The sequence below is a fragment of the Lycium ferocissimum genome, chromosome 4 (genome assembly GCF_029784015.1).
Source record: "Lycium ferocissimum isolate CSIRO_LF1 chromosome 4, AGI_CSIRO_Lferr_CH_V1, whole genome shotgun sequence".
NCBI classification, from domain to species: domain Eukaryota; kingdom Viridiplantae; phylum Streptophyta; class Magnoliopsida; order Solanales; family Solanaceae; genus Lycium; species Lycium ferocissimum.
The window spans coordinates 24,144,054-24,154,496 of NC_081345.1; positions in this window are offsets into that span (position 1 = coordinate 24,144,054).

Here is a 10,443-nt window from a genome sequence, read left to right on the forward strand (position 1 = left end):
AGATGGTACTATGACAATTTTTTTAAATCCATTTCGCTACTCTAATTGTTACATAACCAACATCACCTGTTATATAATATTGTGGGAAAGAAATGGAAGTAAGGAAAGAAAGAAGAAGAATAAAAAGGTACAAGAGAGAGAAAATAAAAAATAAAGACAAAATCTGAAGAACTTATGAAATAGGAAGAAAGATGACAGGAAGATAATTGATTATTTGCAGAGAAGAAAACGTGATACTTTATCGAATCCAGTTAATGGCCTTATAAAGGCTTACATATACTATAGGAGTCATAGTCCCAATAAACTGCTAAGAAGATTCCACTAAATAAATTTCCCTAAACTTTAGAAAAAGATATCCACAATTCTACAAACTAGGAAAGACATCAAGAACTAAAAATAAGAAAATAACAACTGAAAGCTAAAAAAATAGCAACACTGCAGACTTTGTCAACATTAACATATGGCTGATGTTGTACAACTTTAACACCCCCTCTCGACATCAACTCCCTATCTTAACCATGCGTAGCTGCTGACAGAAACTTTTAAACTTGTTGACATTTAAACCTTTTGTGAACAAATTTGCAACTTGTTTCTCTGTGTTGATGTACTTTAATCCAATTTCCTCTTACAAAACTTTTTCTCTGATAAAATGATAGTGCACCTCCATATGTTTAGTTGTTGCATGAAAAACTGGATTCTCGGCAAGAAGTATTGCCGACTGATTGTCACAATATAGTGGGATTGCATAACCTGTTAGTTGAATCAGGTCAATCAATAACTGCATCAGCCAAGCTTTCTCTTGAGCTGCCATTGCTTCCGCTCAGAACTCCGCTTCTGTTGTTGATAAAGACACAATTAGTTGCCTTTTGCTACACCGTGAAATTTCTCCTGGTACAAACATAAATACATATCCAGTAGTTGAGCGTCGAGTATCATGATCTCCTGTGTATTCAGCATCACAATAACCAAATAGCTTGCAATCTTCACCTTTCTTATACAGAATACCATAGCCAAGTGTATTCTTCACACATCTCAAAACTCAGCGAACTGCTTCCAAATGAGACTTCTTTGGATTTTGCATGTAACGACTCATCACACCAACTGTATAAGAGATATTAGGGTGAATCAAGGTTAGATAGATTAAACTACCTATCAATTATCGATACATTGTTGCATCTTCCAAATCTTTTCCTTCAACTGCACACATTTTGACATTTGGCTCTATCGGTGTCGAGATTGGCTTACATTCAAGCATGCCAAATTTCTTCAACAAGTCTCTAGAATATTTTCGCTGATGGAGAAATATTCCTTCTTGAGTTCGATCCACCTCTAAACCAAGAAAATGCTTGAGCTGTCCGAGTTCTTTCATCTGAAAACGAATTGATAAATTCTCCTTTGTTCGAAGAATTTCATCTTGATAATCTACTGTCATGAGATTAGATCGTCCACATAAACTAGCACAATATCTAGCTTCACTCCATTAGCCTTGACAAACAAACTAGAATTTGCATGTGTTATAGAATAACCATTGTGAGTAAAAAATTCAGCAATCTTACCATACTAGGCTCTTGGAGCTTGCTTTAACCCATTGTTGCGCCCTATTTTGAACGGGTCCAAAATAGTTTGTAACTTCTCGGTTTAAAAAATGTTAGAGTCGCCACCTTATTTTTTAGGAAAATCAGGAAACCTATATGTATTTGTGTGTCTACTCCATTTTTAATCCAAGAAACCTATGAGATTCTAGATAAAGGTTTTATTTACCCCGAGGGGAAGGTATTAAGCATCCTCGAGCTCGTCCAAGACAAATTTTAACTTAGTTTAATCAACACTAGAGGGGGATTATCTATCTGTTTATCATTATTATTACCTGTCTTTCAAAATGTTGTGATTTCATGAAAAAGCTACACTAGGTGATAATATGCTAAGTATATGCAGTGTATAAAAATGTATGTATATCAAGTATAAAGTATTTTATCAAGAATGTATATCGATAGAAATGTACAAAGGAGGGTAAAGAGAATGTACTTCGTAAGCATAAAAGTGTATCTGTTGGTATAAAGAGTATATATCTGTTAGTGTAAAGAATGTATATAACTATATAAAAGACGTATAAAAAATATGAGAATATGTAAAATAGGTATATCAAGTATATGAAGAATGCGTGTTTATGTATATAAAAGAATGTAAGTATATGAAATATATAAAGAATATATTTCAAATATAAAAGAGTGTACATCAAATAAAAAAAATGTATAAAAAATTGTATAACTAGATATATTAGTGCATAAAGAATGTAAAAAGGTTTTTAAAAATATTCATTGATGTAGAGATCTTATATAACAAAAAAATTCAAAAAAAAAAAAAAAAAAAAGTGAAGTCGATTTGTCTTGTTTCTACCGTTTCGTAAAAGAGTATTTGTTTAATGAATATCCTATCAAAAGAGTAAGGAACAAAATGATAGTAAAAAGTTTTGGTAAAAAATAAGTATAAGGAATTATTTATTAAAAAAAATGAGTGAAAAAGATATAATGCCTTTAAAAAATAAAATATTTATAAATGAACGACCTAGTATTTACCTAGCGTCAAAAATGTGAATTTAACTTAACTAAAATACGTATTAGTGTATACGAAACAATATAAAATGTGCATTGTATTAAAAGTGTATAAAGAATATAAAATAAAGAATGGACTAGTATTTTTACCTAAACGCCAAAAGTGTGAATTTAATTAACAAAATATTTATACTAAGTCAATTTAATCTATTTATGAAAGTATTGACGATCTAAGTCTTGCCTAAAGCGAATAACGAACTTTAAATTAAACATATAAGCGACAAGTAATTAAATATCCCCGCCCAACATTAAAGTGAAGTTTTCACTACTCCGAGTTTATGTTTTGTACAATTTTAAATAACGCGCGAAAGTAAATACAAGCAAGGATTCGATGAAGTCTTCGGGTTCCTTCCGAATATCGTCTTCGAGATGTATTTTCCCGTACCTGTATAAGCACTTGGTAAAAATGTTAGTATGAGAATAAATAACCATCTAATGAATTAAAGAAATGATAAATAAACTTAAAATAAAAATCCGTCTTTTGTACATGGGAGGCCTTGAAAATCGGTGGAAATTTCTTCATCGGCCATCTGAGTTTAGTAGTCGCCCAAATGAGTTTAGATAAATGATGAAAAGGGTAAAAGTGTCAACAATAGTCCCGTTGGCCGCCGGAGTAGTATTTTCCGGGCACAACACTAACATTATCTAGTAAAATAAATATTTAAAATTAGCCTAAAATATAGCGATAGGAGCAATGATGAAGAAGTAGCAATAATGAAACATTAGCCAACAAATTGTAGTGTCACTGGAAAAGTAAAGGCATCATAGGATCTGTACAAGTGGATTAGGGAAAACACTACTTAGCAAAAAAATTAAAAATACAGCAACAACAAGGTAGTCAAACAGTAGGAAAATACAACAGCCATGGTAGTCGGAGAACAATCTCTGATGAAGCTTCGGGCAAGGCAGTAGCGAGAAACAATAGAGAGCAAAGGGAGATAGCGTTTTCCGGCCAAAATCATACACCAAAACAACCACAACAGTCAAGATATGAAAACAACCACAAAATAAAGATCAATGGCCATGCAAATAGAGACAAGCACAACTGGGAAAATAAGATAGGAACGGAGCTATTGAAGACAGCCATGGTAGACGTCGGATAACACCTAGTCGCCGGAGCACAACAACTTCGTCTAGATCTGAAAAGAGAAAACACACACACACACACACACAAATCGTTAGAGGGGGAAGGAAGATAGCAGCAGTGTGGTGGTGTTTGGTTGCTGGCTGCTCCGGTTCACCGGAGCTAGAAGCTCCTCGCCGGAGCAGCGAAGAAGACGAGGGGTGTAGGTTGGTTGTTCGTTGTCGTTGAAGCTCGGAGAACAAGGGAAAGGGGATGGGGATCAGTGAATGGTGGCGTCGTGGTGCGGTCAACTGCTCCGACGTCGTGAGTTTGGCGGAGCGGGCAGTGGGGGACGTGAATGGTGGGTAGGGTTGTTTTGGGGGAAGCTGGCAGTCGAGAGGGGTGTGACGGAGGGAGTAGAGGGCTGGTGGTTTGCGTTGGAGTTCACCGGAGCTCGGAGGTTCGGCGTAGAGAGGCGGCGATGGTTTTTGTGAAGAGGAAGAATGGAAGAGAAATAATATATTATTAGGTTTAGATGAGGGAAAATCTGAAAACTCAAGTGTGTTATGTGTGTGAAAAAGATGATGAAAATAAAATGGGAAACTTACATAAACAGCTACCTTTTAACATGCTCACCAAGTGTTTGATAAAATGCTTCAGTATATTTCAGTATATTTCGTTGTATTTCAATGTATTTCTAATTTATGAAACAATTTTCTGATATATTTCATTGTATTCCATTGTATATATGCATACTACAATTTTATATTTCTTAAACAATCAATCATATTTTATTGTATTTCAGTGTATATTTTTACGTATTTGGAAGTATTTCTAAAAGTTTGGAATGGAGTAATTTGGAGAGAGAAACGTGGGTTATTATGGAACTTCAACGATTATGCGTGATACATATTGATTTAATTTGATTTATCATTTAAAATGAAAGAAGAGAATATGTTCCATATATACAAATTATTTTGACTCTGCCAGATTTTATATTTCAGTGTATTTCAAAAATGCGAACTCAGCCGAACTTTGTATTTTCGTGTATTTCCCTGTATTTCAAAAACGCGAAATACAACAGAAATATAACAAAAACTAGCTATGATTTGTAAATATAGAAAAGTAGCTATAAATTGTTAGAAGATGTTAAAAGGTAGCTGTTTATGTAAGTTTCCCAATTGCTCCAATTTTCTCTATACTGACGGACTATAAAATATAGTTAACTAGTATATGTAAAATTAATAATGTATGTATAAAATATAAATATTAATTTATCTCCATTCCAAACTTTTAGAAATACTTCCAAATACAGAAAAATATACACTGGAATACAATAAAATATGGTTGATTGTTTAAGAAATATAAAATTGTAGTATGCATATATACAATGGAATACAATGAAATATATCAGAAAATTGTTTCATAAATTAGAAATACATTGAAATATAACGAAATATACTGAAATATACTGAAACATTTTATCAAACACTTGGTGAGCATGAAGCTCCACAACTCTCATCGGAGGTGGATATGCGTTTAACCACCTATGAACCACCGCCGCCACCGCGGAGAAGAAGTGGCGTTGTCGAAAAAGTAAAGAACAAACCAAAACGTCACTCCTTTTCTTCTCGAGATTTATAAATCGTAGAAACTTAAAAGTTTCAAAGGAATCGATTTATAAGAACATCAACAAAACAAGAGTTGCCTCCATAACTAAATCGAGAAGGGTACGAGCTCTCTAGTGTTATTCTTCGAAATTCGACGAGGATTGCGAGAGATTATGTGCTCTATGCCATCAAGAAGAGTTCTTACTAGTTCTTGTCATTCGACACTTCCACCGTCACAATCTTGAACAATTTTCCCGATGAAGTAACTTGACATATTTGAAGGAATCGGGAAGGGAAATAGATCGACGGATCCGGGGGGCGGAGAGAGAGAGAGAGAGAGAAAGAGAAGGGTGAGGGAGAAATAAATTTGAGAGGTGAGAGAAAACTAATTTAAAAGAGAAACTTGTGAAATACAGGACACTAGTTATGATGTGTAATTTAAAAAAATATTTTAGTTATGAACAATAAATAAAATCAAAGGTAGTTATTATTCATAAATAGGTCTTAGAAGTAGTTATGACAAGTAAATTTTCCAAATAAAATTGACTTCTTTTATAAAACAAAATGACCCATCTTATGGTCCAAAGAATAATGGTCTTCCCCTTCTTGTCACCTTTACCCCTTTTAACCCATGTGTAAAAAATATATTAACCAGTAGATGAAGAACCCAACCCATCACTTCAAATGTCACTTTTTAAAAAGGTGATAAGATTTTGATTTGATCAAATTCTTTCTCCGCATTTGAAATTAATTGCTCCAATTTTCTCTATACTGACGGACTATAAAATATAGTTAACTAGTATATGTAAAATTAATAATGTATGTATAAAATATAAATATTAATTTATAAGATATCAAAATATACAGGCTATAAAATTAAGAAACGATTATTAACTGCACAAAAAATGGTAGTATTACGCTATACATGTGCAAAAATAATGTTTCTTGGAAATGACAATAAATTGATAAAATTCCTAAAATAAGGATAATTATCAATAAATTGTCGAAAAATGCAAAAATGTGTAAAAAATGGTATTTTGTGCTCTTTAACGAATCAGGAACCCCAAAACGTTAATTTTAAGCACGGCGAGCTAAAATTAGGTGTCAACACCCATACAACGCCTTCCGCAGCTTACAGACATAATCAGGAAAATCTTGATTCTGAAAACCAGTTGGTTGGATCATGTAGATCTCTCGATCCGAATCTCCATGTAAAATCGCATTCTTTACATCCATTTGCCACAAGTTCCATTCTTTGTTGGCTGCAAGTGCAAGTAAGACTCGGACAGTTGTAAGCTTTGCTACTGGACTAAATGTTTCATCATAGTCTAGTCCATATTGTTGAGAAAATCCTCGAGCTACCAGACGGGCCTTGTGTCTCTCTATTGTTCCATCTGCTCGTTTAATCTTATAAACCCATTTGCAAGAAATGGGCTTCACATCTCTTGGCTTTGGAACGAGCTCCCAGGTCTGGTTTAATTCCAATGCTACAATTTCTTCTTTCATAGCATTATTCCACCTTGGATCCTCAAGTGCTTCTTCAAATGTCTCAGGTTCCTTTACATTTGCTGCTTCTATAATGGCAGCATTAGCATATTTGGGATTCGATTTTTTGATCCTTGTTGATCTTCTGCGAGAAGGTGGTGTTACAACTTCGCTAAGCTCACCTTCTTCACTTGGTTGTTGGTACACACCAGTTTGCCAAGGATTTTGAGTCGCGTCTTCTTCAACATTATCTTCAGTAGCTTCACCTTCAACATCATCTAGACTCAACTGAATATGAGACGAGTCCGACACATTTTTGAAAACATTGAAATCTGGCAGTAGTTCCTTAATTGAAGACCATCATAAAAAAGCTTCATCAAATATCACATTTCGAGAAGCGTAACACTTCCCCGTTTTTGGATCACAATATAGTCACCCTTTTCATTGGCTGTCGTGCCCTGCAAAGATACACCTAACAGCCTTCTTTTCCATCTTACTACATAAATGATTAGGTATAAATACATAACATACACATCCAAAAACACGAAAATAGCTAACTGAATATTTCATATTCCACAGCTTTTCAAAAGGTGGAAGAAAACATTACATTTGTTGAGGAAGTCTTATTGATCACAAAAGCTGCAGTCTTCATAGCTTCTGCCCAAAATTATCCCGGGACATTTTTTGCGTGAAGCATGCTCCAACAAATTTCTGCTAGGTGTTTGTTCTTCCTTTCCGCTACGCCATTTTATTGTGGCGTGTTTGGACATATGAACTGCTGACGTATTCGACACCCCCGAAGGAATTCAGAAAATTCATATGAGGTACATTCCCCACTATTGTTTGTTCGCAGGTAAAGAATTTGCTTACCAACTTCTGCTTCAGCAACCTTTTTGAATTCTTTGAATTTTGAAAACGTATCAAATTTTTCCTTTCAAAAAATAAATCCATGCATACCTGGAAAAATCATCAATGAAAATCAACATATATTTCATCCCACCAATAGACACTTGCTTGATCGGTCCGAACACATTAGAGTGAATTACTTCTAATGGTTCCTTGGCTTTATATTTTGACTCCTCATACGACAACTGATGAGCTTTACCATACTAACAGCCGGCACATATTACATTCGTCCTTACTGAAATTTTGGGAAGACCCTTCAACATTAACTTTTCCATCATGACACTAAGCTTAGAGTGGCTAACTTGACTCAACCGCATATGCCATAAGTCTGCGGTCTCGTTCTTCCTCATCTTGTCTACATATGCAGTTTCTGCTGACATTACATAGATGAAATTCGATCTCTGTCCCTTCATTACTGGCTCTTCTTTAATCTCAACGTCATGAAATATCCTTACATCTTGCGGACCAAACAAAAAAAAAAATGACCCGCAGATGTTAATTGTGCTACGGAAAGAAGATTTTTCTGCATACCTGGGACATGATAAACATTTTGAAGCGACAACGGGTCAGCACTATTCTTTGGAGACACTACAGTCTTACCGATGTGAGCTATTAGTAATTTTGCGTCACCAGCTATCACCATCTCACGACTCCCTCTGTACTCGGACAAATGTTGCAACTTCTTTTTGTCATCGATCATATGTTTAAGCATCCTGATTCAACAATCCAGTCATTCTCATAGTCAATTTGTTTTGAGGTTGTTACTATAAGAGCTAACTCCTCTTGTTCTACAGCAAGGAATGCTTCAGCATCCCAGTCATCATCACTATTTTCCTTTGGACCGGTAGTGGAAGCAGCATTGCCCTTAACAGACCTTTTCTTGAACCAGCAAATATTGGCTTTATGGCCCTTCTTTCCACAGTTATGGCACTTCCCTTCAAACCTCTTGTTGTTGCCCCAATAGTTCTTTGAACCTCCTTCTGGAAGAGTACTTCATTCTCATTGATGACTTTTTGCCTTATCATCATTTCTTTTCGATCCACCAACGCTGTACTGCTTGGAGTTCCCTCTGCTTTTGTTGACGTAGAGCGAGTCCTCCTCGCCTTTTTGAGAAACCCTGCTTATTTGCTCAGTCATTGCTTCTTAGCCAGCAAGCATATTCTCAAACTCAACAAGTGATCGTTGATTTTGCCATCCCTGCACTGCAGTAACAAAGCCTCTATATTCACGTCTAAAACCATGAATGATTATTCTTTTCATCATGGTTTCCCTGATTGGAGCTGTTGGTTCCAATTCTGAAATTTCACGGCACGTTGACTTCACCTTGTGAAAGTATTGTGCAATGCTTATATCACTTTGATCCATCGACAATAACTCACTTTCTAAAAGTTGTAGTCGTGTGTCATTCTTCTTTAAAAAGAGTGCAGCCCGCCTGTCCCAAGCTTCCTTTGGTGTTTCAACATCTTGTATATGTTCCAACACGTCTTCTTCGATGGTGGTTTTGAGGGAAAATAATGCTTTGCCTGCTTTAATCTTCCATTTTCGCAATGCGCCATTGGGTTCGTCTACCCCTGGTTTGACTTCGCTTCCATTAACGACTTCTCAAAGATCTTGAACTTCCATGTAGGAAGTCATACATGTCATCCATGTTTTGTAATTTTGATGGTTGAGTTTTTTAACTCCACCTAGGGCTTGAAGATCAGTCATTTGTTCTGTGAAACAATTAACTTTGCTCAAGAAAATGGTTGTTGCCACCAACAGTATATTCAGTGTGACTTCTCTTCCTCCCTTTTAGACTTGGCTTTGATGTCAAATGAAGAACTTATGAAATAGGAAGAAAGATAACAGGAAGACAATTGATTCTTTGCAGAGAAGAAAAAGACGTGATACTTTGTTGAATACAGTTAATGGCCTTGTAAAGGCCTACAGATACTATAGGAGTCACAGCCCCATTAAACTACTAACAAGATTCCACTAAATAAATTCCTCTAAACTTTAGGAAAAGATATCCACAACTCTACAAACTAGGAAAGACATCAGGAACTAAAAATAACAATATAACAACTGAAAGCTAAAAAATAGCAACACTGCAGACTTTGTCAACATTAACATATGGCTGATGTTGTACAACTTTAACAAAATATACCAAAGGATTCACACGGTTTGGTTCTATGCATTTGGAAAAAAAAAATGAACTCAATTTTGCGTTCTCCCTTTTCCACCTTTTTGTGGGTTCATGAGTTTTATTAAATAAAAAAAAAATTACGTTCTTCTTTAATATGCCATGAATGGTGACAAATTTATTTTCTAATTAGCAACACTACTAAAATGTAAAAGAGTGTATTAAGCAAAAAGCTCCAAATCATTCTATTTTCTTCGGGAAAAACCAAAAATTAATAAATAAGTACAAAAATCAAATATGAAATTTTTTTTTCGAAAAAATAAAAGATTTTGTGTTAATTCACACAGTCAAAATTAAAAAATTTGACTCACGAAATGCGAAAAGTGACAATCTTTTTGGTACAGAGGGAGTATATAGAATTTGAATAAAAGCTAATGAATTTCCGTGAATCCGTATGGTACCCTAGATTCGCGACTGCGACTAGTTTTACAGTACTAGTGGTAATAAAATTATGATGTTTCTAATCATTTCGTATAGTTTAGGGCAAAATATTGGCAAACCATTTCGCATAATTTATAGGCTAATTTAACCCTTTGCCCTTCTTTATTTGGGGCTGAAAATACCATGCGAAATCCACAATGTGGA